We start from the raw sequence: 27,560 nt of genomic DNA, 5'->3' as shown, positions 1-27,560 counted from the left end.
CCGATTCTCAGTGAACTCTCGGAGGACATTGCTCCTGCACCTCTCGGCCTTGCTTTGTTGAGATAAATTGTGTCACATGTAAAGCATACTTGCCATTCCCTCTCCTTCAAAAGCATTTCATTGATTCCAGCTACGCTTCAGAAACAAGCAGAAAAACAAACCAGCCACCTTACAGTGACACTTCTCATCTCCATTCCCTATTCCACAAGCTCCTTCTCAAAGGCCAAGCAAAGAACAGCACACCTCTGCTGTTAAGTCTCTCTGAAAAACAAGGGATCTTGGAGCATGTTCAGCTACCTGAAAGAGATAAGACTCATTCTTAAAATACAGCAGACTGCAATTTCCTAACAGCCTTTAAAATAAATTCAGCAAGTGTCATCAAAGTAGAAGAAAAACAGAGCTCTGGGGAACAACTCACAGAAGCAGGAGTGAAGGAAACGTAACAACTCGGGGAGCAGCAGATCACTTTCTACCATGGCCATGGTTTAGAATCTCAGACCAGATTTCAGGGGGTCACCAAGATAAAACCAGAAGCCTATGCAGTTTAAAGGCACATCTCAAATTCTGGTACCAATCAAGTTTCCAGAGAAGCGTGCAAGACCGCCATGGTAAAGGCAGGCAAATCAACCCCTGCCCTCCCCCTCTTTTCCCAATATAGAAGCACATCTGTTAGAGCAGAATAAAATCAAGGTTTAGATCACAGGCTTAATATTTCTTCCAAAATTTTTACTGTCACTGATTATGATAATTGAATATTCTTCATATTCCTACAGACATCTGATCCTTTTAACTCTTGTTGAATTCTTGCTCCTGATGATTCTCACAGCGTGAGTTTCACTGCTTAATTGCAACCATGCTAAATATTCTATCAGCAATTTACACTACATGTTCTGTATCATCAGACGGTCGTGAAGCAGCAGAAACTTCTCCATAGCCCAACAGCCACGCTCCTCTTTTTGCCCCCACTAACACTTAACCATGGCTTCTCTTTTCACACGCAGCACACACATTTGGGCACGAGAAACGCTTTTGGCAGAAAGGATAAGATAAGCTGAAGGAATCATTCTCAGGCAAGGGAAGCTGTAACAAATAGGTGTAAATAACATTTAGCAAGTTTAGCACACTCTTAGGGGTACACTTAGGTGAGCGTTCCTTTTGGCAGCAATGCCAGCTGAAAAGACTGCAGCTACCAAGATTTACTTCCACCCCTGCACCACGCTGTCTGATGTGCCAGTACCACCGCATGCCTGGCCAAACACCAAACTACTTTGGCAAACTGATCCAGGCTAAATATAACCTTTTTTTTTTTTTTTGTCAGGCTACTTATAGCCCAGATTGGTCCCTTGATCCATTTCAGCATCCAGCTGCTCGCAGCACTGGCAGGAAGGAAGGACTGGTGCAGGGTCCAGCAGCCAGGCTCCTCAAAAGCCAGCTCTGCCAGAGAAAGAATCGCTCACAGGCACGTGAACAGCAGGTAGACAGACCTACAGGTAAGGATACAGTCAGAAAATGCAACCCCATTTCTGAAAAAAAATATGAACGATGCTCGTTTTAAAGACAATATTGAGACAGTTAATTTGCATTCAGCACACCTTTAAATATCATCTTATGTCTTGCTGTTGGTCAGAGTTAGCCAGTGTTTGTAAGATGTCCTGGTCTTAAAGGAAACTTCCAAATTCTCCCAACAGATGTGTTTGGGGTTTTTTTGCTCAAATTTGTCAAGATCATCTGCAATCCCAAATTCTGTGCAAGGTCTCCGTCCTGTGCTTGCACAGCCCTGCCACAATGAATATCCAGTCCCAAAAGAATTAAAACAGGAGAAGAAAAATATAACAAGACAAGTAAAGGTATGGGGAAAGGCATTTTAAACACGACAGGCACAGCAGTACTCAGACCAAAGGGAAAAAAATCAGCAAAAAAAAAAAAAAAAAAAAAAAAAAACAGCAAAAGAAATCTCCTTCCATTCACAAAATGCACTCAAAACCTGAGTTAACACCTTCATTTTGCCAGCAGGAAGACTAGAGGGACTCCAGCTGAGCTTGTAAGCAGGAAATCCTAGCCCACAGCAAATCTTGCTGGGTTAAAGGACTTGATATCTATGTAAACAGACCACAGACCTTACTGAGGCACCGAGATTTCTGTGAAGTCCAAGGCCATGCAAACTAGATAGCAGGATTTTATGAAAGCTGCCTGCCTTGCTCTGAAGAAATCCTGGTAAACTTCTAGAAAGTGGGAGAGATCAAATCCTGCTGGGTAACATAGCTGACATTTAGGATGTGAATGAGTTTGAATACTCATTTGATCGTCGGTTTCTCCCTAAGATAAAGATAAGGAATTTGTGTGGCTTTTTTTCCCCACTGAATTTATAAAAGACCAACTCTAAAGCCACACACACAGTTTGCAAGGCAACAGAACTGCTAAGTGTGTTAGGAACTCAAAAAGAAACAAAAATCTAGAAAAAAATCCGGTAGAAATAACAATGGAAATTCAACATATTACAGAGCAGCAAGTCTTTGAACAGCTAGAAATGGATCAAAGGTTACTCCATTCCTATCCACCTCGTACATACAAATCATTCACAAAAACCGTTGCACATGAATATTCTAGCTTTGTGGCTTATAGGTGCCTCAGTTTCTGTATTTGGATATTCAGTGACAAATGCAGTTCCTTCAGCTGTGGACTAACTGAAAAAAATCCAAGAACGTGAACTGCGAAGGTTCAATGCAAGATGGGGAGGGAGGGAAGCGCGAGGAAGAAAGAGTCCACGCTCTTTGTATTCATAATATACAGAACAGATCTACAAAGTTTCTGGTTGTATGAACAGAAACCTATTTATTTTCTTCCACATTAAAATTCAGGTCCTGCCTAGAAGACCGTGTTGACCGACAAACAAGCAAACCGATCGCAAGAGCCAAAAGAAAAGCATCTTCCCCAAACCTCACAAAAGCCCCAAAAGACACCGTGCACGCACCCTTCCCCCGCAAGAAAATGGTTACAACTGCATTGTCATTTTCCTGCTATTTCCCTCACACCACAGCAGAGCGCAGCTTCTCTCAAAACAACTCTATTGCATCTACGAAGCAAATAATTTGCCTTGGAAAGAAAAAGGTACATACTGGGAAGTCAGAAACATAACTTTTACCACACGCTGTCAAAACCAAGTGAATGTAAGCACACATAAAGTACACCCCCAAAAGAATTGCTAACACTAACCTGACCAAAGACTGAGCAACTGAATGGGAGGGGGGGGAACTTAGACAAAAACTTGTTTAGGGTTTTTTTTTTAGTTGGTTTTGTTCACACTTATTTAACGTCAATGATTGATTAACATTTTGGATAAAGGAGGTCTTTGTTAATGCTTCAGCATCTCCACCCCTTCAATTAAGGTGTTAAGAGTTCACAACAGTGCAGTGAGATCCAAGATCCCAAGACCCCTTTGCCACAAAAAAAAAAAAAAAAAAAGCCGACGAAAAATCAGAAGCCCCACCTCAGTGGGAAAATTCCCAGATCCCAAAACTGCCACCGTTGCTAACTCCAACTTAAAATAAGAATGCTGCCTTTCTTTTGTTGTTTGAGGAGGAGCCAGCAAGGGGAGAAAAATATGAGCCCTTGAGCCATTTTTATGCTCTGAGTTAGAAAAAAGGTCACATTCATTACAAATAATCTTTTTTGGAGATCGGTGCTAAGTGAAAATAAAAAAAAAAAAAAAAAACAACCAGAGCTATCAAATCAATGGTGCGATATCACAGCGGCTGGAATATCTCACCAGAGCAGCTCCTATGATTTCCAAGAGAAAGCTGATCAAGCTGCTGTAGTATTCAGACACGTGCACTTGTGCTGGATGAAGGCACAACAGCCGCCTGCCAGCCCTTACACAGCTCCACCAACCCCACACCTGTAGCACCACGTCACTGCAAACAGGCCTTACAGCCCTAATATAAAGCTGGAGAGAGGTGAACAGAAAGAAGACAGGACTAAAGCTCTTTAGGTATGTCGCTTCTTTCATTCCATACCCTGTGGGTTGTTTGTTTTTTCTTTTTATTTCATTTCACCTAGCACATTACTTAGCTTCCCAATACTTGTTTTTGTAACGTGTTGAGCAATCACTCACTGAATGTTAACTTCCAACAAAATAGAAGAAAATAAGCTTCACTTCTTTTCCTGGTTTTAAAGGTTGATGCGTTTAAGGATGCTTCACAACTCCTAAAGTGTATGTGTGGGCTTTTCATGGAGAAATCCAGGGCAAAATACTTACAAAGGAAAATAAAAACATTGCTGGAACCCCTCAAAACTGGAAGGGCTGTTTTCTCTGCTTCCTCCAACTCTATTTTGGCAGCAGAGCAGCCCATCATCCACAAGGCTTGGCGAGACAAACCTGACTTGGTACAGCCTCCTCTCCTCAGCCCCAGGTCGGTGAGGTTAAAACTGCCCCAACCAAGGAGAAGCTGCTGCTTTCCAAGGTGAGTCAAGACCTGCTGCTCCTCTTGCAGAAGGCAAGGGTCTTGTTCTGACTCCAAGCAAGGTCTGGCATCTAGAGAATAAAAGCATCTTCCCTTTCATGCTAGCAGGCTTAGAACTGTTCCACAACCAACTCCCTACTTCCACATATTAGTTGATACTTCTCCTCTTTGCTTCATGCCAATTTCCTGACCAATTGCTCATTCTATTTACAATTAAGCCACCATTAACCACATAACTGTACCACCTTCATGTTTTATACCCAAACAATAACCCATAGTTGACTGTCACATCTGATTCTCCTCATCTGTGTCCTGTGTCATGCTTTGTCTACTCTCTCAGAACAGCATCCATCTCCCACATCCCAAATGTTCAGTCATCATGCAGTACACGACGGCCTCAGGAACAGAAGGTTGGACCACACAGAAGAACAGGACACTCTCTTTCACCCCAGAAGTGGAGCCTCACTGCTTGCACGTTCCTATCTGTCCCATCATTTCCCTTACCATCTGGACTCTACAGCATCATTCTTTAACAGACTGCCCAGAGAAGCAGTGGATGCCCCATCCCTGGAGGCACTCAGTGCCAGGTTGGCCCTGGGCAGCCTGAGCTGGTGGGAGGCAACTCTGTCGATGGCAGGGGGTTGGAACTGGATGGGTTTTAAGGTCCCTTCCAACCCTGAAGGATCTCATGAACTTGCAGCATCTCTTCAGAAGCCTCCCTCACTGTGCTGACAGCCCTTGCTACTCCTTTGCAGTAGGTCAGGGCACAACTCTCCATCACGTACACGTGTGGTGTCTAGTAGAAACTCTTACAAACAGACCATTTCATCTGCCTTCAGACACTTCTCCTGCCCACGATCCTTACATACAAGACCTCTTCCCACACTTCTGATATCCCAGCCTCCCCTCGTGCAACTACTTCACAAAGAACCCCACACTGCACGCTCATCTTCCCTGTGCTCTTTCACCCCTGAACCGCACGCGCTGCTCCCCAGCTCCAGACCCCCTGGCAGACACAGGTACACCTCCCTCCTGCCGAAAGCCCTTTGCAACCCATTCCCTGACTCCCAGTGCTTCCCCACAACTTGGCCTCCTCCTTCCAGCCACTCCAGCCCCAGTTCCTCGCACCCTCCCCTGGCTACATCCCCTCGTCCCGTACCAACTCCAGCATACCTCGTGCTGCCGTACAGCTCTCCACATCCCTTCACGCGGACACCGATACCTCAGTTCCCCCCTGCAACAAAACCCCCACCCTTTCCTCACAGCCTATCCCAAACGATCACGTCCTCGCTGCACCCCTCTCCTCCCGCCCCATCATCCCGGCCCCGCACACCTTTGTGCCCCAGCGGTCAGACCCAGATCTCTTCCCCAGCGCCGCCGGCTCTCTGTGCCCGGACACCCCCCGCCGCAGCCCCGAAAGGTTCCCCCCTTCCCCTCTTGGGACTCGGCCCCGAAGCCCCCCGTGCCGCACCCAGCGCCTCTCTTCACGCAGCAGCCCCGGCACACACCTCAGAGCCCGTCGTTCGCTCATAGCACACGGCTTCCAGCTCACCCCTCCGCACGCAGCAGCCCCGCGGGCTCCGCTACAGCACAACCCCCTCCCCGCAGCCCCCGGGGCAGCCCGAGCTCAGCATCGCGCGCACCTCTCCGCAGCCCCACACACCGATTCCCCCCGCTCGCCCGCCCGCCGCGCATCCCCGCGCCGCCGCCGCCGCCGCACACCCCCAGCCCGCGGGCGGCGCTCTCCCCCCGGCCCCCAACTCTCAAACTTTGGGCGGGCGGCGGCCGTCGCCGGGGGGCGGCTGAAGAAGAGGGGGGAGAGGGGGGGGATGGTGATGGTGGCGGTGGGGGGGGCAGTGGCCGAGCGCCGCCTCCCCTCACTCACCGCCGGCCGCTGGGGGAGGGGCGGGGGCCGCGGCCGGGCTCAGCCCCGGGCGGGAGGGGGCGGCGCGGCGTCTCCCCCCGGCGGCGGCGGGTCCTTCCCCCTCCCGCAAACACACACAGGCTCCATTGTCCGCCGGCGCCTCCCCCCCCTCCTCGCCGCACGCGTGGTACCGCCCATCGCAGCCCCTCTCTCCCGCTCCCCCCCCCCTTCCCGCTCCCCTCATTTCCCCACGCACCGCTTCTTCCCCTCCCCCCCCATCTCTCCCCCCCCCCGGCCCGCGCCCCGCTCCCGCCCGCCTCCCCCCTCCCGCCGCGTCCCGCAACCCGCGGAGAGCGATGGTACCGCCCGTCGCGCGCGCCCCGCCCCGGGAATGGTACCGTCCCCGACTCACTCCGGCGGCGGGACCGCCTCTTACTCCCCGTTCCGGGCAGTGGTCTCGCCCGGCCTCCCGCCCCGCCCCTCCCCAGCGAGGGGGCGGGGACTGCGCCCCTTCCCCCCCTCCCTCCCTCCCCTGTCCCCCCGCACTCGCTCCCCTCCCGCCTTCGCCCGCACGGTGGTAGCAGCCGTGCTCTTAAAGGGACAGGCGCGGCGCACCCCGCGCCTGCAAGCAGCGCCGCCCCGACCTCCCGCTGGCCGCGCCCCCTCCCTTAGCATAGCCCCGCCCCCGCCCGCGGTGACCCCGCCCCTCCGCCCCTTTTAAAGAGACGGCGCGCCCACCGCGGGCTGCCCGCCCTCTAACGGCCCCCCAGCGGGCACGGCCGTCAGGGAACCGCACTCCCTCGGGTCGCTGAAGCCGGGCTTAAAAATTCCTTCCGGGCTTCTGAAGAGAGCCGAGAGCTTTTTCTGGTGAAGGCAGCATCAGGCCGGGCGGCAGCCGGCAGCCGAGCAGAGAAAGCGGGCAGCAAATGGCAAACGGACACAATGTATCGGCACGCAGGTGTGCCACGGGGTCCTGCCCCGAGCACGTGGCCCATGTTTGGGGATCGAACGCGGGTGCGGTTGGAGTCCGGCTAACACTGAGGAGTTGTGAAGGTTTGCAGTGGCCTCCCATCCTTCTCAGCCAGTGACTGATTCAATGAAAAAAGCGCCTTCAGCATCCACCAACCTTCACCCCCACAACACATCCTTAAAATGGGCGATCCCGTGGGCTACAAGCGAGATCTTTCCACCCCGCAGCTGACAGAGGTGCACAGAACCACCGCAGTCTCACTGGGGAAAGCAGGCTGCTGGTTTTTGCATATCCGCAATGCTTGAATAACCTGTTTCGCCAAAACACCAGAAGCGAACAGAAATGCAGTGGGCTCTCCCTCTATCCTCAGATGACCTGCAATGCCAGGTCCCTTTCCCACCTCTAGCACCATCCCTGAAGGCGGCCCTGACATCACAGGGTGCCGTTCTTGCAGATGAAACCACCTCTGTCCTTGTTCCCCATGTGCCTTTTCCTCCTCTCAGGTCCCTGCCCATTCCCTTCACAGATGAAAAGCAAGACCTCTTTACAACCTCCTGAACACTGCAACAGCAGCTAACTCAAACCTGCTAAACTATTACACATACTTCCTCGAGGTGGATACTTCTTAGCAGCAGCCTTCAACCCTTCCAATTTGCAGACCCTGGACAGCCCTTTGACTTCTGGGTTACGTTTTCCACACAAGTCTGGTCCCAGGATCCTTGACCCCAGGGTGGCACTCCCAGTCCCCAGCCAGCCTTTCCACCCACCATTGCTAGCCCTAGGGGAACCTTCCCGCTGACATCAGTAACATACTGGTGAAACCAAACTGCTCAGCTCCGCTAGAACTACCACCTCCGTTGCCACTGGCTCAGCCCTACTTTTACACTGATTCAGGCCTTCATTTTTGGTAACACCCACGTTTTCTCCTTTCCCTTGCACTTCCCACTCTAGAGGTGGCTCAGTAAACAGAGAGGCTTCACAGAATGCCAGGGTCAAGGCAGCAAAACACAATGTGCGGATCAGATATACCCATGGTGCTGCAGGCCTGAGAGCCAATCCTGCCCTCACTGATATCACGCACCCATTGTGGTTTGTTGAAGAGGAACCTTTGCTTACCCTGGGTGGTAAAGGCTGGGATTTTCCTAAGGAGACTAAAGAAGCCAGGCACCCAGCCTCATTTTTCTGAAGGCATCTTTGGAAATCCTATTCTGTGCTTCAGTCTTGACAAATACAACAGCAGCGATAAGCACGAGGTGTTAGCGGGCTGCTGTTCTTGTTCTCAGCCCTCCTCTGGCCAAGTACTTTGCTGTCTTCTCCCCGGAGGAGCTACAGGGGGAAAGGGAGCATAAAATGCTCCGAGCTCACATATGCTGTGGTTCCTCTGGCTCCCCTCCCATCCCCCTAACCCCATCCCCCCGCATTTCAAACAGTTATAAATGACTGTGCAACTCTGCAGGCAGCGGTCTCAAATAACCACACCAAGCCTCTCCCCTCCAACGGCTTTATGTCTCTTCCTTCCTCTCTTTGGGGCTCCGGATAGCAACTATCAAGGTGTTCTGCTTCACCCTCAAGAGTTAAGTTGATGCTGCACCCGTCGCCTTTAGGAAATTGCCACAGCAAACCGCCACAAGCGGTGAATTCCCAAGGCAGGGATTCTCAGCTGAGAGTTCCCTGGTGCTGTCCTCGAAGGGTTTTACCATGGGATCTAACAAGAGGCTCCCAAATGATGTTCACTGTGACAACAGGCTGTACGATAGGGAAGCCAAGCTCCAGACCATGGAACTGCCCTGGCCAATCTGGAGAGCATCACCTTATCACGAGGCTTGCCTTCCTTTCGCCACACTTATAACAGCAGAGAAGGCAGCTGCCCTGGCTCCGCAGAGTGCTCCAGCAAATCCAAGAACACCTTGGAAACGGTGCAGCTCACCACCCCAAGTGCACTCTCCTCACAGCTCCCTAGCAGCAGCAGTGTCAGAAGACCAGCTTTTCAACTCGGAAGCAGGTTCTTCTTCCATCAGTGCAAACCAAGACTAAGGAAAGTTGCTAGAGGAGCTCCAGTTCTGCAGAACAGATTAGACGAGATAGGCCAGCCAGCAAAAATGCATTTGCATTACACTTGCTATAGATGCCGGCACACCCCAATTCCAGCTTTTATGCTCATTAGGGGCCTGGCCCTGCAAATACTGAGTTTTACATGTGTAAGTAGAGTCCCACTGAAATACAATGGAGCTACTCATGCAAATAATATTAAGAGTGTGTAGGGCTGTGGCTCCATTTCACTACTCCATCTGCAGCAGACATAGAGGATCCTTCCACCCTCTCTCTCACGCAGTCACTGCCACTCACTGGTGCCAGTCAAACAGTTTATGTAGCCACACACACAGGTGAGCCATTCAAACAATCCAACTTCTCTAAAAGCCTTACTAACAAGAAAACCTCTTAATGCCAGACCAGCTCCAACGCAGATTTCATCCAGCAAGTGGCTGAACTGGCACAACTGGAGGAGGTGGAAACATCTGAAGAAGAGGAATTTTTGAAAATGAGATCGAGGGCAGGAGAAATGGCAACATGGAGCCTTAGCATGTGGAAGTTGGAGGCATGACTCTCGTCTGAAGTTACACCCTGCTGATCATCCACTCTCTGAAGCTAAACCAGCTCTAACCACACAACTGTTCCACGTGAAAGAAACATCACCTCAAGTGAAACAGCAGATTGTGCCTTTTCAGCCACTAATCTTAAAAATGTTCCCTCAAGAAAATCTGCCACCACTCAGAAGAATTTGCAGACAGTTATTACTTCCAGGATCAGGGACATATGCTCCTCCCTACAGGAATAGGAAGCAGTAACCACGTACCATGGTCAGTACACCACTGCTTCTGCAGCCAAAGGATTCCTCATCACTAGCTTTGACATGGCACACGTTGGCCATGCAAAGTGCTCCCTCCATTTTTTTTCAGTTTATGGGCTATTTTATCTCCAGCAACTCTGTGCTGAAATTGCATCACATATTTCCTGTCTGCTGAGGCAAGATTTCCCACTTGCAGTGTGATCATAACCTTCCAGCAGGAAAGCTCCACTAACTCCTTAAGAGCCTTGCTCTCCGTACTGCTTCCTGACTTCTTTATTCACACACACCTGTGCAAAGTCAGTGTAAGATGCCAGCATGGTTGGAAATGAAGAACACAAATCACCTGGAGGATGCTTTGCTTTGTTTGCTTTGGGTCTGGGGCTTTTTGCCCTCTTCTTGCTTTGGAGCTGTAGGACCACAGACAGATTGCACTCCACGAAATCTTCTTCTTATGAGCTTTGAGTTTTACATGGCTTTGCGTTCTAACGAGCCTTCTTCAAAAGAAAACACCCTGTTCTGTGAGGAACCCAGGTGATGATGGTTCTCACAGTGCCATGATCTTTCTGCTTCGGTACAGGGGAGATATCTTCATGGATTGTGCTGTGGGATGAAAGCTAAATCTGGATGGTGTAAAAGAGACAGCAAAGGACCATAGCAAAGGATAGTTTAACATCCACTGTTAACTTGGAAAAAACGACTCTTCCAAAAAAACATTTTATCTGTTATAAATCATTCCAGAAAGATGAGGAAATGGGGATTAGGGGGAGGGGGGCAGATGGTTGTGGCTTTGTTTGTAGTTCAGTTTCTTTTAGCATTAGACATTACTCTGAGCCCAGACAGTGTTGTCGATCCTCAAACCTGCAAACACCAAAGAACATTCCTTACTGGTTTCAGGTGAATGGTCCCTCTGCACCTTGATTGTGCGTGGAACCATACAAATTCACAGAGAAAAGCAAACATATCTCTAACAATATCTATCTATCTATATATATGCAGACACATACATACCTTCTTGCAAAAACACACTTAAACATCCCTACTTTTGTCCCCGCTTCTGGCATAAAGCCACCTGTAGCTCACCTATATGGACTGCCACTGCCTTGCTGGCTGCAGAGGGTGCAGATGTCTGCTAGGAAGGCTGGCAGTGCAGGCTGCACAACATCACCCTGTGGCAACAGCATACACAGACGATGGCAAACTCAGCTTGGGTAAGTAATGCCTCACTCTCACTACTCCTATCTGCACAGAGAAGCATTTAATCTGGTGTTTTCCTATTCACTCATCAATCTCCAAACAACCTGAGTCCTAATCAGGTTTGGGCTGGAGCACTGAGCCAGACCTGTGGTTAAAATACATGACAGAAATGCATCTCCAGGCAGCCTTCTAGTTGATCTGCCCTTTTTCAAGGGTTGACTAAACTCACCTCCCCAGGACAAACACTTCTTACACTTAATTTAAGTAAACTTCTATTTACACATCCAATGTTCAAATTATCCCACAACAAAACTGAAATGTGATGAACAAATCCCACACATTGTAACATTGTAGGCACAGGAAGCTCTTGCCTTATTTAAAGAGTCATCTCCAAAGTCAACAAGCAGGTACGAGGCAAATGCTATGCAGTAGTACAGATAAATGCTCAGTTTTATCCTCTGTGATTAAAAAAAAAAAAAAAAAAGGAAGAAAGAGAGAAGAGATATTGAATCAGAAGGGAAATCAGGTAAACAGAATCTGGGGAAACATATGCTCATGCACTGCATGAAAAATACGAATTGATACAAAACAGAGGTGGCGAAATTTGGCACACAGGAGGTTCCAAAACCAATGTTTGCCCAGGAACACTGTTCCCATTACACTGCTCCTATGCTTTACAGAGAACCGCCAACATACAGCAAGGGCTGTGGCCCTGCCAGGAGAATTTGGCTGCGCAACTGCCCGGCCCTTGAGCATTTTAAGATTCTCAGCCATCACTTTACACTCCCTTTGTATGTGTATGATTGTCTTTGACTGCAATGAGAATAGGCATGGCTGCAGCCCAGAAAATTGCCAAGCTCACCTCTGGCTTCCACTCAGCCACCTGATGAGCCTATTCCAAGATAGCAAGCACCCAGGCACAGCCACATAGCTCTGTAATGCCCGCCCCACTGCGCAGGGGCACACACACACGTGCAATTTCATGGCATCAAACCAACCAAACAGAATGTTAACCCCAAGGGAATACTTCTGCAAATGTCCCAAAGAGCTGAAGAAAGCACCTTTCATTAGGAGCATCCTTTTCACAGGGTAAACGGAAGAAGGCTAAGTCTGCTTTCAGACAGACAGACAGGCAGGCAGAAGTCATCTGTGGTCAACATGTACAACAGCCCTTTGGGGATAACAGGCTCCTTGTATCTCCAGCATCTGGCTGCTTGGGGTGCCCGCCCACTGCACAACGGGGCAGCAGCACCACAGACCACAGCTGCCCCTACAGTCAGCGCACAGATGTTTGAGGGTAAAACGCGGCTCACATCTCTCCCACGAGGCTACAATAAAATAAAAATAACTTCAGCATGACTTCCCCTCTAGATTGCACATGAAGAAGAAACCAAGCCCCCACGGTACTGCAGACTGGCCCATTAAAGCGAACGGTTAAATTTTTGCTATGAAAAAGTAGGCGTTGTTGTCTGTTTTGTGAGGCAGAAATCAATATTCCCGCCTCCTCTCCTTCTGTTATTTCACCTTGAGATACTCATACTCAGATAGATGGGATCTGAATCTTACTCCCTGCTACCGCAACTCTTCTCTCCCCAGCACTTCACAGGGTCACCGACGTTCTTGCAGCCCTAACCTGCCTGTAATTTACCACTCGGCTCCCTAAACTGAGCGCCACTGGAGGCTGACGCAGTGACTGATTTTCCTTCCAAATCACACCGTTGTGGCTATTTCTAACTACTTATCTACACCCTCTATCTCAGTCATTTGGCTCCCCGTGTGCTCCAATAACAACCCTCTCTCTACCGCAGCCTCTTTCCTCCCCGTGCCCCTGTAATTCACTCCCCGGCGTTAGCCTCTTCCATACCACGGCTGTCTCATACAAACGATGTTTTGCTGCGAGATGCTCCTTCTGCTCCCTCTTAAACTAACTGCGGGGGGCAGCTGGGTTAAGCCTGTGAATGGGGGGGAGCGAGGTGAGAAGGACCCGAGTGACTGACGTTCAGCTCAAGCACGCCTGAAGCAATGCTGGCTGGGGAGAGACAAACGGGGCAAGATAAGCTAGCAGCACGCAGGAACAGCTGCTCCTGCAACGAGGTTTCCCTTTGGCAGTTCGGACTCGGGGGCTGGGACCGATTCCCGCAGATCAGGTAGCGGTAATGCCAGGCTGCCTGGACTGATCTGATGAGTCCTCTTGGATGCGGCTCTGCCTACTATCATGCCTGCCTCTGTCACCTAGGATTAGACAACTGCAATATGCTCTGCTTGGCACAGTGCTTTAAATCCATTCATAAAGTGAAGGCAGTGCAGAATTCAGCACTCTGTGAGATAAGCCACGTCTCTCACCCACGATCATTCTCACATTTGCGCTCCATTTTCATGCCATCTGACCGCTGCTTTCCAGACAGATTTTAACGTGTTCCTACTGACCGCAAGTGCCTTGCATACTAGAAATCTTTTCACCTGAGAAATCACCCCTCCTTACACTTCTCAGAAGCAGCAGAAAAGGCACTGGCTGCTCTGACTCGATGCCCAGGAATCCCCTCCCCAGCTGGATGGCAACAGACAGCAGTCGGCCACATTCTGCATCACATCCTAGCACCCCAAAAGACGTGCAAATTTGCACAGGTGCTGAGGAGAGCGGTGCTGAGGGCTGCTCAGTCTCTAGTCTGCCATTGTTTGCTGGTGACAGCCTGATGAAATTGCTTGAGTTATAATGAAGACAGTTTTCATTATCTGTCATTTAAAAATGTCAGGGGAGCTCAGACTGAATGAATAGGTGCTACCTGTTGTTTCAAACAGCTTTTGATGAAGGCAATACATTCGAGAAGTGCTAGTCACTGATTTATAGGTGCTGCACAAAGATTACATAAAACAGTGAAAACTCTCCATAGAAAACAATCAGATTTCCCCCTTGCTCTTCAGACACTGCTTTACTATCAGCGCGTGCTGCTGACTTTCTCCTGCAATAATCATCAGAGGCTTTTCAGATCTGCAAGATCCCAGATGACAGAAGACCATACCGACAAAAACAGGCATCTTATACCCATCTCTATTAGAGGGCACTTGAGAGTTTTGGCATAGCTACATAAATGCTTCACTCTAGTCCTGCATTTTCACTTGTGCACTTGGACTACTTTAGCAACAGATGTCATGACTGGACATACTTCTGTCCAAACGTTTTGCTAGTCACTCTCTGTTGAAGGTGTTGGCCTCCCACAGCTGAACCGCAAGAACAGACTGTGTGAAAGTTCCTAGTCCATCTGAGCACAAAATCTGCCAGCTTCTTTTAAATTATGTCTGTTTATTCCCTTGTATGGATGCATCTGCTCACAATACCTGCCTTGCAGATCCTGAGAGACACCTAGAACAGCATGTTTCTTTTCTGTCTACATCTTTATATCTCAGAGCATCTATTTAACGAGTGAGATGGTGCTGCAGAGGGGACCTGCCTAGCTAATGTTACCTTCATGGGATACAGCTGCCTGCAACATGGGCTGTTCCTGCAGTCCTTGTGCCTGTCCTTTCTCATAGGCTGCAACAAAATGAATGCCAGAAGTCCAGCCAGCAAACGAGGACTGCAGGTAATACTCTGGCCACATTGTTTTCAAGAACCACTTGCATTTTTGGTAATTGCTTTTATATAAGTATCCAACATTAAAGGGCGTAGCACGAATCTCTTGTAAGCATTTGAACCTTGAAGCACAGATACCTTCAGCTTAAGAATGAGACTACAACAAAGACTGCTGCCACTTGGCCCAGTTGACACAACTGCTGCCTGCCCTGGTCCCATGCAAGTCAGCTCACTTCCTTCCCTGGTTCACTATCTCCCCACACACAGAGGCTGCTGCATCCCTCATGGCATCCCAGTTTTCAGTGGTGCATATATTGTACAGGACCTTCAGAAGGCAGACATAGTAAGTCACAAATGTAGGGGAGAAATAACAGTTGTTCTGAGACCCAATCGTTTTTGCATCTTGTTTCCATTAGGACAATGTTTCCCAGGCACTCACATGAGGCACTCACATCCTTACAAAGCATCTCCCAAAGAAAAGGGTTTATGTTCCTGGCAACATGCTCCAAAAAAACATGTCCCCAGTTGCCTGCTGCCATAAGCAAGCACAACTCCAATGATTTCAATAAAGCTGCACTTTCTGTGGCCCTAAGGCTACAGCACTACAGTAAACAGAGCCAAATACCATCAGCCAGATGCTTGAAGCTCTGAACCAGCCCTCCAATGTCTGACAAGCACGAGCCACCAGAAGATGGCTGAATCCCCCATCTCAGCTAGCCATCACAGAGCTCTTTCCCTGCCAGCAGAACAGTGGTCTGGGGCCTCATTGCAGGGCACGACGAGGGCTGGTGCACATCAGTTCAAACAAACACCTCCCACTTCAAGCTCTGGGCTACTGCCGAAACCGTCTGGGGACACATCAGCACAAGTCGAAGGCAAACCCACAGCTCTGTTAGATGCCAGAATACAACCTGGAGCAGGAAGGATGCAATGCCGGGTGACAGCTCAGGACACAGCAAATTGACTTTCTGGCTTCAAAAGCAGTCCCTCAAAGCTGTCAGCAAGGAACCTCGGCTTAATAGTGTAGTCTGGGGAAACCACTGCACACAGTGAGTAAAGCAAAAATCCATAGGCAAAGGAAATTTTTTAAAACAGAGGAGGAAATTCTACTTGAAATGAATACTGTGAAGGTCTCTAAAATGAAACGCTCTGCAAAAAAAAAAAAAAAGAAAAAAAAAAAAGGATGCATTTGCCACATATAAATCTTTAATGATATCCTGTAGTTCTAACAAAGTCTTTTTCTAGAAAACAAACAAACAAATAGAGACTGTAGTGCACCTGACAGAGCAACAACCCTCTCATGGTCAAATATGATTTTCACACCTTGTAGATGAAATGACTCCGCCGCATCCCAGTGACAGGGTTAGGGGCTAAGGTGATCTGCTAATGGAAGGTTAGAGACCACAGAATACATAATGGCTCTTCAGAGAGCACCTTTCAGATGCTCTTCTCATGTACAGTGATCAGAAGGTCCTGGCAGCACAAACTGAAGTCGTTGTCACTGACAGGGCTTCTCACTGTGCAGAAGCCAGCTGATAGCTTGGGTTAAGACAGCCAGCTCTCATGCCCATGCTCAGGCTCAGGATAAGGTCTGCTTTCTTGTAAGGGCAGTCCTGTTCTCTTTCATCTCCCTCTAGGCATGCCTCCTGCAGCACACCAGGCTTAACCAGCTGCTCTCCTCACAGGCAAGCAGCAAAACCATTGAACTGAGACAACAAACTTCTCCGCCACGTACAGATGGAACCTGTGCGAGTCTTTAAAAGTAAGGCACGCCGTGAAAATCAAGGGAAATATTGATCACAGGCCACGCTGGTAGGTACCCGATGGCATTCAGTCTGCCCCACACCAGCACACGGGAGTGCCGGATCAGGCTGCACAACTTGCTCAGGGACAAGACAGCTACAGCCCGCAGCCAGCCAGCCAGCAGCCCCCAGGGTACCGATACTCAAAACAAAACATCCGAGTGGAACCCGCTAGGGGAGGAGGCAAGGAGAAATGTACTACACGCCCTAGCACCACACAAAACATGTGGCTGAACAATGCGCTTGAAAAAATCTGGCTCCATAAATTAGGCTGCGATTTCCAGTTCTTTAACTCTCGGCTCCTGCTGACTTCTGTGGATAAAGGGGATGTTTGGCACTCCCGAGATCAGAAGCCAGATCGAATGCTTTTCAAGAAGTACACGGATGAGCATGTTCCTAGGGAAGAACGAGCTACAGCTAAGCCTTCAAATGATCACAAGGAGAACCTCCTGCCCACAGACAGGAAAGTGGTAACCTCCTTCACTTCCTTTGTGGCTTTAACCTAAACCACAACTCCTCCCTTTGGGTTAGGAGTCTCTTCCACTCATTCAGATGTTTGTCAGTTTGCCTCTGTCTATTACCCGGCATCTGTCACTGCCATATAGCAAAAACAAGCTGTCATCTTTTCTCCTCTATCCCACACCCCTTCTTGCTGTCTCTTCCCTAAACAAGAATGGCTTCAACGCAAGGTAAAGCAAGCCTGAACTCTTCAGGCACAAGCAAAAGCTTGGCAATTCCAACATCAGGGAGCAGACATCAGCATGCAGGCTACAAGACGAAAGGAGACATTGGCATGCAAGCTCCATGAGCATTTGGGAATGCTGACAGCGAGGGAACTCTGCAGCCAGCAGAAAGGATGATGCTGAACCAACTCACAGGGCTTTTCCAGGAGCGCTGGAGTGCTCCTTTCAATCCTGGGTGGAACATCCCTCCTTGTGCCCTCAAGAGTTTCAGAGGATGGATAAGATGCTGTGAGCGGTGCTGAGCACAGGGAAGATCTGTGCTGCACAGAGGAGCCCAATGCCTGCAGCGCACACAGAGCTGGGAAGGTGTGGGGCACCCAGCAGGGAGAGGCAGCAGCTCCCCTGCCTGGGATCTCCTCACCTGCTGAATGGAGTGAAGGGAAGGCTTTCTCTTCCTTTGAAACTTTCAGAGATTTCAAACCATTGTTCCATACCTAATTAAGGGGAAAAAATGCTTTCACAACGTATACCCAGAAACTGTGATCAAATGAATCAAAGGCAAGATTTCATTTTATCTTCTTGAAGCACTTTACTTCAAACTTAGACATATTTTGTAGCAATTTACTTAAAAAGAACTGATCATTCTGAAGGACAGAATTACAATATTGAGAACTTTCAAACTCCGGGGCATCTGAAGTTTCGAAACTTTTCTCCACTTTTCTTTTTTTCCAAGATGGGATACAAAACCAGAACCAACGTTTCCCGAAAATAGCAGCAGCTTTGGCAAATCAGCAGTTCTCTAAGAAAAATGTATCACCAGAGAAAAATCTTAACAAAACCTCATTCTGTTATTTCCTCCCAGCACTGCACAAGAATATGCCTCCGCGGTGTAATTCAGCCTTAAGTTTCATAGCAACTCTGATTCAGACATATTGCACGCACAGATATTAGACCATGCCTTTGATATCATGAGAGCAATGCAAAATAGTGTATATACAATATGGCCAAGCAATGCTGCTATGGAAACCCCTTGCTTTTGAATTCCCGTACATGGCTTGTTTCAGTTCTTATCCCTAACGCTGCTTTAACAGAATGCGGTGCATTTGATTGCCCTGCTCATCTCTCTCCTTTTGGACTCTCCCCTTTTGAAAAGTGAGTGTAGCAGAGGTGATGAGACCTGCTGCATGCTGTACACATCACAAACTCCAGCAAGACGAGTAACCGATTTGTGCCTCAGTTACTGCAACTGTAACATGGAAACAGCTGGTAAAGAGCTGTTTGCATGTCTGCCTTTGGCTACGAGTCTAATATGCCCGGACTTCTGTGGCAGCCAGAAGATGCACGCATCTCGATTCTTATTTGTTAGTTTCTGTAGGCGAGGAGTCGCTGTCCCCTGCAGACCTCTGCTGCTGATCTCTCTATATCGAAGAGCCGAATCAGGAAGTACAGTCGCCCACTCATGTAGCAAAGAGATAAGTAATAAAGCGCTGCACTTGCCAAGTTCTAAGGAGGTGGTTTCTTAAAAAGACATAGGAAGCTTTCATGCTTTGAAGCTGACTAATTTCAGAAGGCTCCCGTTTCGCTCTCTTCTTCTTTAACTTCTTCAAACTGTAGGATTACCTGCTCCCCCAAAGGGTTGCTGCTAGGAACCGGCCAGATTAGAGGCGCTAATGCTGAAGGATGGAGACCCTCTGCCGGCCAGCAAGGCGCTCTCAAGGACCCCCCAGGCACCTTTGGCTCCCTGCAGCACGGACACAGCACCCTGTGGCAGCCATCTGAACTGCTGCAGGCCCCAGGGTGAAGCGTTCCTATCCAGACGACTGCAGCACCTGAGCAGAGCAGGCCCTCTCGCAGCGACGGCTGTGAAATAAGCTCACCCGTGCAATACAGTGATTGCAAATGCAGATTAAGTTACTTGCATTTGTCTGATTGTGTAATTGCCAGACTGCACATTCAAATGAGTATTTGTTTAACTGTGTGATATACAGATAGAGCTTATGTTCTCGAGGCCAAATTCACCCCTGTTGCAATTTCCCCAACTCCAGCAGCAATTACTCTAAGGATTAATTTGGCCCACAGTGTTTTCTAGTGGATGTGATTCATCATCTCTTTCCTATAACAAAGAATAATACAGTGTTTCAATCAGCGGTGATGTCCTGGCCTCCTCGAGGCTGCCGGACTCCCTGTTTAATCAGACATAAAACAAATCACTTGTAGAGGCAGAGGCGTATAAGCATGCTTTAATTACAATATTGTAACACCAATTAGAGATCTATCTAATCGAGGACTCAGTACTTCCTACTCGGGTATTACTCCCATGTTGGGATAATTACTGCTAATTAAGCTTGGAACTAATTAGGCCAAATGATCTCATTTATACCAACATAGATGACTTCTAGGAGTTCACGCACGCAAAAAAAATCCAGGGGTGATTGTATCGCTCCTGGACTCACCAGCACTTGGCTTTTCATATAAACTGTCCCTCCCCAGCAGAGAAACCCTGTTGGAACCCAAGTCCCACACCTCAGGGCTCTTCCCAAGGTACAGCAATGCTCTCCGGTGGCATTCCCACTGGCTGGACCAAGTCACCACCTGCTCTAAAGGACACATTATAACAGAGCCATATACCATCACGGTCCAGTTCAGGAAAACCTATCAATCACCTCACCCAGTCCCAGTCACCTTTTTTTTTTTTTTTGCATCGATGCTGTGTGTGGTTAGAAATTACATCCCAAGCGTTTGGTAACAGAGGCTCAGTGCACCTCACAGCACGGCCGAGGGAAGCAGCTGACTGGCAAATGGAGCTCCTGTTCTCCCAGGCTCACTCCGCTTAGAGCCTGGCTGGTTTTAACAGAGCCGACTTCTCACTGCACTCAGAAAAAATAAAGGACAGCCTGTCAGGCCGTGTTTATGTTGCAGCTTCTCCTCCTCTGCCCTAGTCTCAGAATTTCTGCACCAACTCAGCACTGAGACTCTCAGGTAAAGAGACACCAAGTCAAAGCAGCTGTTAGCAAAACTACCACTTAGACCTGCCTTTGGTTGATGGAAACAGTAGCAGGCAGGCAGCGCGGTTTTCCCCGCCTAATGCCAATTGGGTTGAACCAGTGGTAAGACAAAGCTTAAAAACAAAACATTTGAGTACTGGATTTTTATCTGGTTAGCTTAGGGATTAAGTCAAACAGGAATTCAACTGTTGCTTTTCACCCAAAAGATGTTTTTTTGCAACAGTGGCATGATTTTCTCCTGCATTATTTGATGATTTCAGCTTCACACTGACTGAAAGAAGAAAGCCACTTACTGAAAAGCACCTTTTGAAGTAATTGGACATCCTGCAAATGCAAGGTAGGACTCAGATCTTCAGCCCCACTTGTCTGTGCTACTAACATCACAAACATACATGGCCTCCCATCCCCGCACTCCCAGAGCAACTCAGCATCTCTGCTCAGCCTGTCACAGCCACTGAGGCTGCAAACTGACATAGTACAGTATAGTACAGAACAGTCCACTGCATTCACCACACAGATCACTCCTTCCCTCGCACCCTTTCTTCCAGCTTCTTCAAGATTTCCAAGATCTGCTTCAAGGTGCAGAACAACTCTGCACGCAGTAAAACCTGCTTTCTCTTTCCTGTCGGCTTTCTTTCACCAGCTCCCTTTATTGCTCCTAAACACTTCTTTCTTTAATGTTTTCTTCCACTTCAAGCCCGAACCCCAAAGCCAAAGCCGCTGACACCAGGAATGTGCCATTGTCTTCAGGTCTTCTTCCAGCCTGCCCTTTTGTCCTCACATGATCATTGTTCCCTGGTGAGTCACAGCTCCCCCCCTTCCCTTCCACACGCCTCCCGAACAGGCTTCTCTTTCCCAAAGCCTGTCAGAGGGGAGGCCAGCAGGATTCCCTACACCAGCCTAACCCGGTAACAACACCTCCAGGAGCAGACCCTCCAGCTGCCTGAGGCATTTCCAGAGAAGTGCCATTTCTTTGTGTGGCACATCATGCATCACACACAGGAATCCTCTGCAAACAATATTCTACTTCTGCCATTTTCTTCAGTGAGCAACATGGCTCCTAAATCTGATCCCCCCCCTTCCACTTGTTGTTACCCACTCCCATCGCAGCCCCAGAGTTCACTCCTCCCTCCCCTGGCAGTCCTGTCATTCCTTTCTTCCCAGCTGCCCAGGCCTCCCGTGCTACCTCCTCTGGCCCAGATACACCAGCAGACTACAAATGCAATCATCCATACGCATATCAGATTGCATACTGGAAACGCACATGCTTCCACATGCTGCAACAGAGCAGCCAGCGGCCCATCGAATCACACATTTATTTGGGTTTCTTGAGGAAAGGAGTGGATTGGAGATCTTCTAACAGAAACACAACCGTTGAACCCAAAGTCTGAGCAAGGGAATGGTGGATACATCATCAGGCAGAAGCACACGCTGGGCCAAAGGGGTCTCTCTGAATGGTTAAAGGGGAGAAATTCAGGAGCTTGAGAACAGAAATGCATCCCACCTGAGCAGAAAACACCAATAAATAAGATGCTTTATGCTGACTGAGTGCCAGGAACCTCCTAACGTCCTCCCCAAGCTCTGCATACAGGACTCTCTTCAGCTGCCAGTGGTTTGGATGGCAGAAACCAAGCAAACAAGCTCCCTGAGTAACAGAGGAAGGAAGGGAAGCAACACCCTGGTGGAGGAACATCAAGTCACAACCACTACAGAAAGCACCAAGAATGCCCAAATTTTGGACTACAAGAAGTCCTTCAGGATACAGGCTGTCTCTTGTCAGTGCCTGAGCTGCACACTGCACCACAGGACCTCACAAACAAATACCTCCTGTCACCACTCTCCTGCAGAGAGACCATCTCCACGGCACTTCCTATGGGGCAGCTGCAGAAGATGACGGTCTCTGACAGTGCCAGTCCAGAAAAACACCCAGGGTCCCAGCAGCAGAACGGCAAGTGAGATGGGACACTGGCCCTGTCCCCTTCCATCTCAAATGTCTGGGTTGGGACCAGCTGCATTTTTAAAAGGAAAGTGAAGGGGCTGCTGCTTACTGCAGCAATTGCCTGTTTTGAATTCCCAGCCCTCATAAGAGCCCTGGCTCTGGCTCCTGCAGCATCCGGCAGGAACACATCCCTAAGTCTAGCTTAGAAACAAGATGTATTTATTTGTTATCATTTTCAGTTATCCGAGCGAGGTAAAGGTCAGAGCACTTATCTTCTGGGGTTGGTTCCTGCTCCCACTCATGTGATTCAAAACCAATTGAATGATTTTTTCCATCCTTCTCAGACAGAGAAAAATCCAGTGGGCCTGAAACCTGATACAGGGCATTTTCTAAAGAGGATCTGTGAGAAGAAAGGATCCACTGCAATGGGAGGCAGGGGAGGTTTGTGGATACTCCTAGGCACTCCTCCCCAGTCCCATGAGATGCAATGAAACATGCATTGAGATGAGTAAGAGGGCCATGGCTTTTTCCCCAGGTTTGACCCAAGCTGATGACAAGGAGAGGAGCGAGCAGGCCACCTACATGGCACTTCAAGGGGCTGCATTTTGGGTGTGAGACTCAAGGATAGGACCACATGTTTTGTGCCCTGTACACGGGCTGCTCCATCATCTACAGGATTAATTTATGCAAAACATGGGAAGATGTGCTTTTTCTCTTTGCATTGTAGGACTTCATTAACCTTTCAGGAGCTTGCTGATAGTGAAGTAGAAGCAATGGGAAAATCACTGTTCTGGGAGAAGTGACTTTTGCTGTGTCATTAATACCACACATCTGGGAGAGATGAAAGCCACTAGCAAGCAATGGACACTGACCCAGTAACACTCTGCATTCCACCTCTGCTCTCTGAACTGCTGTCTCAATGTCCCTTCTCCCTTCTCTCCGGTAGATAGCATGACCAGGGAGACAAGGAAGCTAGATGGGGAGGCAAACAAGGCTGAAGAACATGACGGTAAGAGTTTGGGGAGAGACCTATCCCAGAGTCAAAGCTGGAGGGAAGGACCAGGTAAAACTGGTGAAGCAAGTACAGAGGGGGAAGAAACAGCTGTGAGAAAAACTGAAAAGGATATATGGCACCTTGGATAGGGCATGAAGGATGGATGCAAGGTCAGTCTGCGGCAGAGACAGAAGAGGGAAATCAGGAACTGTTTGGGTAGTAGAGCCAAAGCCTGTGACTTCTATTAGCCTAGGACTGAGTCATGCCTGGCAGGGACAAATGTGGTGTTACTCAGAAATGGAGGAGAAAGTCACCGTGTCCTGTCCTGACAGACACTGGCTGAACTTGAACACATGGCCATCTGTGTGACCTCTTGATGCTTTGCTGCCAGGAGCCTTGACCCGGCCAGCACTCCCATCAGCCTGCTGCACCACTGCAGCCCACCCTGGAAAAGAGCTCCTCTGTGCAGGGGCTGTCGCTCTGCCTGTGACAAGCACAGATATATCCAGGTGATAGCCAGAGGAGGTGCTGTACCATAGCCAGGTAGATCACAAAAAGCCAGGGGATGGCAGGGAGTGTGGGAGTAGAACAAGCAGCCAGGTCCAGAGCAAGCCACGAGGCTGCGTCCAAGGAGGTACAGGGACACGAGGAGGCAAAATGTGAGACGACAGACTTCAGGCTGTCAGGCTGATCCCATGTGTTGTCGTTTTCCCTCAGCCCTTGCTAGCCTGGCCTGCAGGCACAGTCAGCAGCTCCCATGCAGCGAAGCTATGAGGACAGGCAGCAGAGGAAAGCAAAAAGAGGTCCAAGGTGGAGAGACTCACAAGGGAGGGATCCAGGAGAATCAACAGGAGAGAGTAGAAATGAAGAGTGTGGCACATGAATAATGGGGGAGGGTAGGAGATACAGGGTGAGAGAATAAAATGACATGAACAGAAGGAAGGGAGCTGCAAATAGAAGGGGATGTGGAAACAGCAGAGAGAAACAGATTGCCAGAGCGGTGGAAGTAGAGGAGACCTAGAGGGACAGAATATAATAAGAACTCTTAAAATGAGAGGAAAATAGGAGAGAGAAGGGAGGGAGAGGAAGAGTGAGAGAAGGATTTATGGTCTCCCTGAGAAGGAAGAAAGCCTTGAGCTTTTTTCTCCCTATCTCTCAAAGATTTTGTGACGGCAGAGAGAAGACTGTCATCCTCATTTTAAGAATGGAGGAGCTAAGGTGCAGAGGCTGAGGGATGCAGTGGATGAATGAGATGGCAGAAAAAGGCTTAGCTTCCTACTTAAACACTCCTGTCAGAGACACAGGTGAAGAACAACCCCGACTTTCTCCTCTGGAGCACAGCAGAGAGAAATCACTACCCAGAGATGGTAGGAAGATGGCTTGAGAGAAGAATGAGAGATCAACCAAAATAAAGTAGCTAAAGGAGTCACATCTGCTCTTCTTCACCAACACTCGATCTCCAGAGATCCAAATTTAGAGGTACTTGGAGTGAATTAGCCTAGAATGTACCAAAACAAGTGGCAGCTGTTTTGGATAATCATCAGCAGGGACAGGACACTACGGCACAGGTCCAGCTGCTCACCTACCCCAGCAGCTCACAAGGAAGAGTAACAGGGGCTCTGCTCCTACAGTGCACACCGCCACCTTTCATTTGCGGAGGTTGTTTGTTTGTTTGTTTGTTTCCTTCTAGAGGGTCTAATATTTATCCAGCTTTATTTGTACCACCTTAATGTTTCAGCTGCTACTGCAGAAAACTGGCTTTCTGTGCACGCAAATAAACATCAAACCCCTAAAGTCACATACACCTGAGTCAAACATGATATGCAAGAGCCCTGAATAAACCAGATACCCTGTGCCTGTTTGCTCTCCTGTATGCACACAGGCAAACAGAGCTTCCCAGTCACCCACTCTACACAAGAGCCCACAGGATCAGGTGCTCTCTTAACCCCAGGCAGTGCTCCTTCATGACTTGCATGCTCAGGAGCTGTCTAGAATTCCCCCCTCAGTGAGTGACCAAGGTCCCTCAGCTATAAACTGATGTTAATGGCGGGTTGTGCACCTTGTTTGTTTACCACTGAGGAGGAATGGTTGTCGTGGCTGTCAAGACTATAAAAATATTTCCATGACTTCAGACAGCCTGGCATTTTTACATGCAGCTGAGAGAGTGGGTGAATGTACAGATGAAAAATTGAAGAAACATTATTAAGGGAGTACAGAGACTACCTCCTAGCACCACCAAGATGGCTCAGAGAGGCCAGAGAGGTCAGAGACGTTTCTGAATAAAATGCATTTTTTCCCCCTCAGGTCTCTGAAGAGCTAGCAATAATTAAGCCTTACAACACCTTTCTGGAGTAGATAAGTCAGCCGAGGCCAGCCAAGGTTAAAGGACTCGCCGGTGATCACACTCAGCAAACCATAGAGGAGAATAAAACCCAACAGATCTCTGTCCTGTTAACCAAGCTCTGGAACACCTGCTGACACCCAGGCCCAGGGACGGGACTACATGGGGAGGCTGCCACACGCGGGTCCTCAAAGCCAGCATGACAATGGGACAAAGAGCCGAGCGGCAGCATCCGCTGCGACTTGAAGATGGTAATTGTGAAAGCAAGTGACAGAAGGCTGGGAAGCAGTGCCTAGTTACGAACTGTGGTGCCAAGTGTATTAAATATACATCGATAGATTCAATTACAACAAGCATCATGCAAAATGGAAGCGTCTGCAGTCAAGGACCCAGGATGGCAAGACAGCAAGATGGGCATAACCCTAAAACATCATCATGTTTTTCAGGAACAAACTCCTGCTTCCTGATTCCATAGCAAAGGCGCAGCCTTCTCACTCGGCACACTATCCAAACTCACCCCAGCCAGGGTCTGGATGGTGACACCCAAGCTCCAGTGCTAACGAGAAGTGCCGGTGACTCAGGTTTAGTGGGCTCCATTCAGCTGTAGAGATCCATATCACCTACCACTGAGCAGCCCTTTGTTATCGGTGTCACCAGAGAAGCTGCAGAGTGAAGTGGCAGAGAAAGTGAGCTACTCATCAGTGAGCCAACGCCACCTCGCCAGCGCCTGCTGAACCTGGACTAGGATGCGCCATGCTCACGTGTGTGCTGCCCTGTGCCGGTCCGATATGTAGCCCTGCATCCATCTGTGGCTGAAATACTGCTGTTCTAGGGAGCCTTGGGAGCATGGGATATGGCAGAAGGCAAAGCCAGATCCTGGCATCATTAACTGACTCGATGGTTAATACAACGAATGCATATTGTGAAGGGAAGGTCACCGCTTCGCTCTTCTCCCATTTTTACGCATTTCCTCAGGATTTCAGAGTTATGAAATTATCACTGTCACTCCCCAGAGCTCCATCCTGTGCTTGCCATGACACATGGACTATCCAGACCACCAGTAATGATTTAATTTCCTCCTCCTCAGAGCAAAAATAGCAAGGATAATCATCCAGCACTCCATATACACAGCTGCCACCTGAAAAGTGCAGGTGAGCGCAGTTAAATGGAAAGGCAAGTACGGTCTTAGGCCATTTTTTGTACCTGGAGAACTAGACCAGCCGTATTTTGCATGCAAGATTACAGGTCTGTGTGTAGCTGCATTTTCACATTCCATTACTGCAATTGCACACGGCCAGTTACGTGCTTTAGCAGCAGCTTACAAAAGCAACTGCTGCTAAACATACAAAATCCAGCTCACAGATGCAGACTAAAAACACGCTCCTTGTTTTTCTGCCATAGGAAAAACATGCATTTGCTGTCTGCCTGCCCGTTGTGCAAACAGCACCCAGCATACTGCCTCATGCTTTGCACATTGATCCACGTTCAGCCAAGCCTTCTAATAACCTGAAGTGCATACAGCATTTTGCAATTAGAAGCGTCTCAAAAATGCAAAAAAGGCCCAGGTTCTGCATAAAAATTTCCCAGCAAGCAGCCGTAACCACTTCTCTGCCTCCAGTGTACTATCTGTTCCAGGCTCCCAAGAAACACAGCACTCACAGTGTAAGACAGTAAGAGAAGAATACCTTTTTCATTTAAACTATAGGGGAGTTTTACCTAGATAGACTGCAATTTCCTGAGCTGGAACCTGGCAAAGCGCCCAGGGCTACGACCACCCCCCTCCTTCGCTTGCAAAAATTACTGTGGAGTCTTCAACAGCCAGAAGTAGTTTTCACAGTTTTGTTTTTACGTTTCTTCTGAAAGATGCTGAGGCAAGCTCAGTTGTAAGC

General features: G+C 48.8%; 1 protein-coding gene across 8 annotated transcripts in view; it reads right to left on the bottom strand.

Annotated features, from left to right (window-relative positions):
* The window catches only part of LOC149919873 (uncharacterized), a 72,045-nt gene that overhangs the window by 11,702 nt on the left and 32,783 nt on the right, over window positions 1-27,560 (bottom strand). Inside the window, exons 1-2 of one of the 8 annotated variants that reach the window (XM_090120807.1) lie at window positions 5,969-6,255; window positions 5,634-5,694 (exon numbers count right to left, since the gene is read on the bottom strand). The exons of 2 other annotated variants lie outside the window; for them this stretch is intronic. The gene's annotated coding sequence lies outside the window, so the exon portion shown is untranslated. 5 more of the 8 variants (XM_090120834.1, XM_090120823.1, XM_090120801.1 and 2 more) reach the window with 5 other exon arrangements.

This window comes from Phasianus colchicus, chromosome 1, assembly GCF_987193195.1.
Source record: "Phasianus colchicus chromosome 1, bPhaCol1.hap1.1, whole genome shotgun sequence".
Taxonomy (NCBI): domain Eukaryota; kingdom Metazoa; phylum Chordata; class Aves; order Galliformes; family Phasianidae; genus Phasianus; species Phasianus colchicus.
The sequence above is the reverse complement of the archived record's forward strand: the minus strand, read 5'-3'. Positions and strand labels throughout refer to the sequence as shown.